Source organism: Elgaria multicarinata, chromosome 12, assembly GCF_023053635.1.
Source record: "Elgaria multicarinata webbii isolate HBS135686 ecotype San Diego chromosome 12, rElgMul1.1.pri, whole genome shotgun sequence".
In the NCBI taxonomy this organism is placed as follows: domain Eukaryota; kingdom Metazoa; phylum Chordata; class Lepidosauria; order Squamata; family Anguidae; genus Elgaria; species Elgaria multicarinata.
Window position 1 is genome coordinate 5,920,623 of NC_086182.1, and position 8,836 is coordinate 5,929,458.

The following is an 8,836-nucleotide window of genomic DNA, read 5'->3' on the forward strand; positions in this document are numbered from 1 at the left end:
TGGCTAATTAAGAAATACAGGAAACCCGTTTAATACAATGAAATCGGCCACATTATACCTAATAGAATGACTTATTTCAGAGAAGTTCAAAATAAAAACCGGAGAACAGACAACTATAAAACATCACAAACTATACATCATGTGGCATAATATTACGAAACGCACACTTAAAAACGGTAAGACACATTCTATCTTGACTAGTGTAGCTCTCTTCTTGGAGAAGCTGAGGGAGGCAGAGAGTTACTTAGAGGAGACCTTCAAGGATGTGGTAGATGTGTCCTGCTCCCAGGCTGACCATTCGCCTTTTGTCATCAAGAATAAGGAAGTCGGCGTTCTGAGGAAGAGGGAAAGGTACCAAGGCCAACACCAGAGAAAGGTTCTGACAAGTCCAGGGGATGCCAGCCTGGCTAATGAGAAGAGTCAAGGAAGTCATAAATGGCAAGAAGGCTGCCTTTAAAAACTGGAAGTTTAAAGGAGAACGAAAAGGAGCATGACCTCATTTTGTACGATCAAAATACAGACACCCTTTTATTGGTCACCTTTCCATTGCTCACAGAAGCAAAAGGAAGAGTCACACAGAGAAGTGGAAATGGGTCATTTATTAAAGTTCTACGTGAAAGGAATGGGTTAGGTTTTTATTTTTAAAAATAAAAATAAAAAATGCTTAGATGAAACATGGCTTTGTGGGGTCATTAATCTTGTGGAACCTATGTTGACACGTTTCTGGATCTACCATTCCAGTGCAGCCTTCAATATATGCAACACCAGCAGGCCTAAAAAATAAACATAAGTTTAATTCAGTGTTTATTTTGACCTTTAAAGAGCTGTATTTTGATCTAGCATAAGTTTTAGCGAATTTTGTCTCATAAACCAGCTATGACTTTACAAATTCATCACTGGCTTAGAAAGGTTCATCTTAACTTGTCATGTTCCAAGGAGAAGGTCAGGATTTGCCAACAATTATGTAAATAGCCTGGTAGAGGAGCTCTTTTGGAAATTCAAACCTTTGGACAGGATACCTTACTTGCCAACAGCATTGTTTGGGGATAAACAAAGCTTCGGCTATTGGGTGGTATAAAAATGTAATAAATAAATAAATAAATAAATAAATAACATTTCTCAGACTGAATTTGCACAGGAGGAGGGGGGAGAGTATCCTTTGGTCTCTGAATATTATCTCCCAGTGGTTTCATGTATCTGTTAAGTAACATGGGGGATAAGATAGAACCCTGAGGGACACCACAGGTCAATGACCATGGCCTCAACCAGGAACACTCCAGCCCCATGTTCTGAATCCACCCATCCAAGAAGGACCAGAGCCAGCGTATAATAGTGCCTCCTTCTCAGACAGATGCCTCAGAAGGTTACCATGGTCGATGATATCAAAAGCCTCCAAGAGGTCCAGTAGAACCAACAGGGACACATTCCCCTTGTCCAGTTGCCAGCATAGATCATCCACCAAGGCAACCAAACAATACTAACCTGCAGGATTACAAGTATCCCGTGCAGACGGGGAGGTGTTACAGAGGCAATAGTCAGCTCCACCGTGCCTCTCTCTCTGCACTGGAATTAGACAGGGGTGTGGGTTTTTTTGGTCCATATAGGGCATGTCTACACCAGCCATTAAATCCGGGTTGGTTTCGTGTGGGTCCCTGTGCATTGACATGACACCCAGGGAATCCCAGGGACAAGTGGGGACAGCCACGGGCTTTCCGTGGGATATTGGGAACCGCAGAAAACCCAATGTTTCCCACGGTCCTGGGAGAATCCCGTGGACTGTAGGTAGTGTGGCCGCCACTCCCACCCCTTCCTTTCCTCCCTACAAGTAGCGGGACTCTGAAAACGAGCAGAGCTGTACAGGGAGGCTCCGTACCCACGGGGGAGGTAGCGGGTTCAGGTTCTTTTTTTTAACTTACTTTTCGGTGGAGTGCAATTGCACTCTGTCTCTCCTGTTATAAAAAAATGGTGGCCATAGGGCAGGGGAGGGGTGAGGAGCTCAGACCCCTGCCTCTGAGTTCGGACCACCATCTCTGATTTTGGATCCAGGAATCTGAATTATCCTATGGTCCCCCCACCCCTTTACTGACTTTCTCTAGCGGCCATAGCATTGCCCCCTCATTTGATTTGTTCTAATTTAACAACAACAATAACAGCAATAATAACAACATGTTATGGTGTTGTTATAACATGGTAGACTTTATACTGTTAGTTTTACCCTACCCTGTGCCTGTTTGCATTCTCTTCCCCTCCTTATTGTTTTACCATGATTTAATTAGAATGTAAGCCTATGCGGCAGGGTCTTGCTATTTACTGTTTTACTGTTTTACTCTGTACAGCACCATGTACATTGATGGTGCTATATAAATAAATAATAATAATAAAAATAAAAATAAAAATGTATTAAAATATTACTATGTGCTGAAGTTGAAGGAGATAGTAACGTGGACTAATAATTCTAACCGATGGATATGTGTTCAAACAAAATAGTTCCAAATTGCTGGTTTCTGTAAGAAATGACTTAAAGAATTAAGGATTTCAATCATAGAATCATAGAATCATAGAATAGCAGAGTTGGAAGGGGCCTACAAGGCCATCGAGTCCAACCCCCTGCTCAATGCAGGAATCCATCATTCTGGTAGTTATGCATCCATGGGATAAATTGCTGGAACCAAAAATTGAAAACACTCAGGAAAAGGCCCAAATCTGTAACAATAAAGCATCCCAATATGCTACAAATAGAATTTCACCATCTCCCTCTCGAGGTGGCCAGCTCTCTTTCCCACTCTCTGGTGCCCTGCCTTCCATGCTTGCAGAGAGCTGCCATCACTGCTTTTAGCATGATACTTTCAAAGGGTTAATAAACCCAGGGGTTGTCTATACACAGGGAAAGCCCCACAGTGGCTGTGGATCTGTGCCGCGTTGGTTAGACGATGCAGGCTCAGGTTCGCAGCCACATCAGGGCTTGCGCTTCGCTGCGCTGCTGCGTTTTGAAAAAGTCAGGGATTTACTCCGACGTTTTCAAATGGAGTGGCGTCAACATGGCAGTTCCGCTCTGTGATGTCACTCCAGGGCCAGTCTGGGGCCAACCCGGGGCAGAGCCTGATGGAAGGTGACCATCGATTGGTCGCCTTCCAGGAAGGAGGGGACAGCTCTGGGACCCAGATCGCCGCCCAGAAACGCTGCGCTTCGTCAGGTAATCCGGACACCACCCCGGAAGAGAGAAAGCGCGGGGTTGAAGAGGGAAGCGGTGCCAACCTGGTGCCATGAAGATCCCCCCCAAGTCCCCTTTTCAGCATTTTCTCTACCTGGTACAGCAGCGTATCTCTGTCCGCTCACAATAGCATTCAAGGCAATGACCTGAATTCCACTTAGACCTGAATGAATGTCTTCTACCGTCATAAGAATCGATGCACCCATTTGGCATCACCATCACACCTAGGGAGATAATCCCAGTCAGTTGTGCCTACAGTAGAGCCAGACCATGGTCCTGGAACCAGAGGTTACTTATTTATTTTTGGAAAGCATTGTTAATCCCACCCGTCAGTCAAAAAGGCTCCTAGAGTGGCTTACAAAGATAAGAAATAAAACATTGTCCCATTGTCTTACGATCTAAAAGACCCGGCAGAAAAGGAAAGGGGGTTGGGAGGGAGAAGGGAAAAAAGTAAATCCAGGCATCATATCCTTGGGTAGCTCTTTTAGAGTTCTGATTGAAACCCAGAGCAGATTCACCACCCCACTGATATTGGAGCCACCAGCCCCCACTAGCTATGGCCCTTCCCTGGCTTTATGCACAAACACAACAATATGACATGCTTTTTTGTGAAGTTGCACTGCAAGCAAGCACAGTGCATGTTGCTAACTGACAGTGGGGCACCCTGTTCAAAGAAATAGAGCTGGCAGGATACCATAAGGCTATACATGTAGAGCAGTTCCCTAATTCAGCATGATATTCCCTCCCCACGAATGGAAGTCTTCAAGTGAGGATTAGAGAGCAATGCATAGAACCATAGTAGAGTTGGGAGGGGCCTATAAGGCCACTGAGTCCAACCCCCTGCTGAACGCAGGAATCCACTTTAAAGCATTCCTGACAGCTGCCTCTTGAAGGCGGGAGAGCCCACAACCTCCCTAGGTCATTGGTTCCATTGTCGAACTGCTCCAACAGGAAATTTTGTGTGTGCTTTGGGGGTGGAAGGAAGGTTTCACAATTTGCACAAAATTTCTGAGCGATATGAGCAAATATTAGCCAAATTTGCACAAATTATTAAATTCTGTGCGTTCAGCCATAATTTGCACAACTTGCACAAATGTGACTATAGTTTGCATGAATTGCCCAAATTGCAAAACCTTTTCCCCATCCCAAAGTTCAAAATTCCCAGAAAATCAGCAAACTGGCCCAACTCGAGCGCCATAGTGGGAACTGAAACAAAGTCCAGAGGGCTGAGCCAACACAAACATTTTGGACTCCACACACACACACACACACACACACACACACGCCCAGACATTTTTCTCCAGCATCTTTACAACAGAATTCTTTGCCCGAATTAATAGGCTGTTTGATAGCATTACCATTGATTATCGTTGGTTCCAGTTGGTTCATGAAGCAGGATCCATGGCACAAACCAAGGGTGATCCACAAGGCAGTCAGGCTGAAGAGGAGCTTCTGGAAAAAAACCTGGGAAAGGCAGATGGTGGAGATCAGCCCTTATGGGCTTCAAGTTTTATTTTTATTTTATTTGCAGTGTTTTTATGCCACAAATCAATAACATCCTCTGGGCAATTTACAAAAATTGTGAACCAGTAAAATATAAACATGTAATCAAAATAACATCAGAACGTGTATTAAAAACCATATCAATTCAAACCAACGCAAGCGAGAATAATTAGTGCAACAGATTAAAAAAGCCACCTTAAAAATGTAACTGTAATGAAATGAGATATAGGTCGTGTGTGCTATCTATGTGAATGGTTTATACTTTAGATAAGGTATTTTAAGGGTTTTTCATTTTTGTGAACCGCCCAGAGAGCTTCAGCTATGAGGTGATATAGATAGGTAATAAATGAAATGAAAATAAAATGCTAACTAGGGAGCCAGATTCTGGCTGGACATCAGAAACAAGCAGTATGACAATGGAACTAATTAGCTAGGGAGATTTAGAATAATGAAAGGCAGACAAATAATTGTTCCATAAAATCCCCATAAGATTAAGGAAAGAGTTATAATATGTGTTTATTGCGCTTTAAGGGTAGGGGGGATCTTACCCAGATTTGTTAGAAGCAAATATGAACACTACACTGAGACAAAAAATATTCCAGTTAATTAAATCTGGATTTCCAAAGCATTTTGCAGTGTTGCAAATCTTGGACTGTCAGGTGGTAGAAACAGATGTGGATTGGGCGTCAGAGGGGGCAGGGAGCACGGGCAAGAGCTTGTTCCTCCTCATTCTGAAGTCGGTGGTGTTTCCATCTGCACAGGGCCAAACTGCCGTAAGTGAAGGTTGCACCCTTTTCCACCATTGATAACGAGCCCATGTCAAAGAAACAAGCAGACCAAAGAATCCTGCTTACCCTTCTGGCCTTTCGTCTGCAACCAGCAAATTCCTCTTGGTGAGAAATGGCTCTGATAGGTTTCTAGTACCTGGAAATAGCGTCTGCAGGTATCTGTTTCCCAAATTTATACAAACGAGGAGGATGTGCTTAACCGAGAGAAACACTTTCCTTCCTCTGCTGTTCTGGGTGAACTAATGTGTCGGAAAAATATTTGGTGTGGAGAAATAACTTTCCAGATTTTGTTGATGTTTGTGTTGTATCAAGATAAGCGGAGTGCTGGCAGAGTCTTATCACCTTCTGAGTCGGAGTGGGCCACAACATCTGAAGTACTTTCTCCTCATAATTCGGAATGCCCTTGCATCCCCTCCCCTGCCAGCAATCTGCCTCATGGCAGCCTTCCCAGCATCTTCACCTACCTCGAATTAGATAAACAGTTGGGTAACCAGACTGCAAAACCCACCCACCCACCTCACAACCCTACCACAGGCAATGGATCCTGAGTGGTTTCTTAACCACCCCCCAAAGCCACCCTCACGGCATTCGGAAGTCACGATGACCTGCACCCAGCAAGGGCAATTAGGAAAATGAGCCGGCACGTGTGGGGGAGATTAACAAGCCATCGTGTCTTAACCACTCCCGTGTCATGCGAATGGGACCATTGAATGTTTTGGAATTGCATGGGTAGTTCTGAGTAAGAACAGTAAGAACAGGAGGTTGGAGCCAATCGTGGGCTTGAAGAGGGCTAAAAAACTTCTACATCCGGGAGGCATCCCAGTCTACGTAGGGAAACTGTTTAGAATCTAGTGATTTCGCTCATTCCTGTCTATCGTTCTGCGGGCTCATATACACCTGCAGCCCTTTGGAGGGAGGATCATAGAGTTTTCCACTTCCGGGATCGTCCCTTAGGAGCCACACGCCAGTGAGTTGTCCCAGAAGTAAAGAGGGACGTTCTGAGGTGCCTTTTTTAAAAAAAGAAAGAAAGAAAAGAGGAGACAGTTGCGCAATTGCGTGGGTGCGATCAAACACGAAGGTGAGATTTTTTTTAAAAAAACAGACACACAACAAACTCGGTACCAGAAGACACCAAGTGCCATCCCAAAGGTGGCAAAAATACTCTCCCCCTCACCCCCGGTGCTCACAGACTCCCCTGCTCAGCTCCGTGCTGGTTTCCTGAATCCTGCTTACCATTCTGGCCTTTCGTCTGCAATCAGCAACTTCCTCTTGGTGAGAAATGGCTCTGATGGCAAGGCAACATTGGTTTCTAGGACCTAGAAATAGCGTCTGCAGGTATCTGTTTCCCAAATTTATACAAACGAGGAGGATGTACTTAACCGAGAGGAACACTTTCCTTGCTCTGCTGTTCTGGGTGAACTAATGTGTCGGAAAAATATTTGGTGTGGAGAAATAACTTTCCAGAATTGGTTGATGTTTGTATTGTACCAAGACAAACAGAGTGCTGGCAGAGCCTTATCACCTTCAGAGGTGAACCTAGTGTGTGGCAGCAGTAAAAAAGGCCAACTCCATGTTAAGCATTATAAGAAAAGGAATTGAGAATAAAACTGCAAGTATCATACTGCCTTTAGAAGGGTGACCCTATGAAAAGGACGACAGGGCTCCTGTATCTTTAACAGTTGCATAGAAAAGGGAATTTCAGCAGGGGTCATTTGTATGTATGGAGAACCTAGTGAAATTCCCTCTTCATCACTACTGTTAAAGCTGCAGGAGCTATACTAGAGTGGCCAGATTTAAAAGAGGGCAGGGCACCTGCAGCTTCAACTGTTGTGATGAAGAGGAAATTTCACCAGGTTCCCCATATATACAAACGACACCTGCTGAAATTTCCTTTTCATTACAACTGTTAAAGATACAGGAGCACTGTCCTCCTTTTCATATGGTCACCCTACCTTTAGCAAATATATGGTGCAACCACACTTAGAATACTGTGTATGGTTCTGGTCACCAGACCTAAAAAAAAAGATATTGTAGAGCTGGAAAAATGCAGAAAAGGGCAACTTAAATGATCAAAGGGCTGGAACATCTTCTGGGATTTAAATGTTTTATTATTATTTCAAAACACAAACAAACAAGCAGACACTACAAAAAAAAACAAACATACAAAGTTAAAATGGACTTCCGATTTTCTCCTCAGCAAATATGTAACTATATTTTCTCTTACTCTATAATTACAAAAAAAGGGGGAAAACTCCCCTCTTTCTATTAAAGTTTTCTTCTTATTGAATCCACAGAGAACGTTTTTCTAGTACCCACAAAAAGCCTATAAGAGGAGGATCTTCCCTATGAGAGAAGGTTATTGTTTAGCTTGGAAAAAATGGAAGCTAAAGGGGGACATGATAGAGGTGTACAAAATTATGCACGGTGTGGAGAAAGTGGAGAGGGAGACATTTTTCTCCCTCTCCCATAATACTAGAACCCAGTGGGGTCATCCCATGAAGCTGATTGGTGGGAGATTCAGGACAGATAAAAGGAAGGACTTCTTCACACAGCGCAGAGTAAAATTATGTTATTCACTATCACAAGATGTAGTGATGGCCACCAATTTGGATGGCTTTAAAAGGGGGTTGGAGAAAGTCCTGGAGGAGAAGGCTATCAATGACTACTAGGTCTGATGGCTATATGCTACGTCCAGCATCCAAGGCAATAAGCCTACAGTCATGTGAAAAAGAAAGCACACCCTCTTGGAATTTTATGATTTTACATATCAGGACATAATAACAATGATCTGTTCCTTAGCAGGTCTAAAAATTAGGTAAATACAACCTCAGATGAACAACAACACATGACATATTACACCGTGTCATGATTTATTTAACAGAAATAAAGCCAAAATGGAGAAGCCATGTGTGAAAAAGTAAGTACACCCTGACTGCTTCCATAGGAATTAAGATGCTAAGTAGCAGACAGGTGCTGCTAATCAAATGCCCGTGATTAATTGATCATCAGCAAGTATGACCACCTCTATAAAAGCCAAAGTTTTTTCAGTTTGCTGGTCTGGAGCATTCAGGTGTGTGTTAACACAATGCCAAGGAGGAAAGACATCAGCAATGATCTTAGGCAATTGCTGCTGCCCATCAATCTGGGAAGGGTTATAAGGCCATTTCCAAACAATTTAAAGTCCATCATTCTACAGTGAGAAAGATGATTCAAAAGTGGAAAACATTCAAGACTGTTGCCAATCTTCCCAGGAGAGGACATCCCAGCAAAATCACCCCAAGGTCAGATTGTGCAATGCTCAGAGAAATTGCAAAAAACCCAAGAGTTACATCTC

General features: G+C 43.4%; 1 long non-coding RNA gene across 2 annotated transcripts; it reads right to left on the reverse strand.

The window, feature by feature from the left end:
- Positions 1 to 599: 599 nt before the first annotated feature.
- On the reverse strand, positions 600 to 6,911 carry LOC134407345 (uncharacterized). Of its 2 annotated transcripts, XR_010026032.1 has the most exons (5): positions 6,736 to 6,911; positions 6,400 to 6,509; positions 4,570 to 4,675; positions 3,306 to 3,435; positions 600 to 773 (listed from the first exon to the last, which is right to left on the reverse strand). It is a non-coding gene; the product is annotated as an uncharacterized LOC134407345 (long non-coding RNA). The 2 variants fall into 2 exon arrangements; XR_010026031.1 differs by lacking the exon at positions 6,400 to 6,509.
- Between the last annotated feature and the right edge of the window lie 1,925 nt (positions 6,912 to 8,836).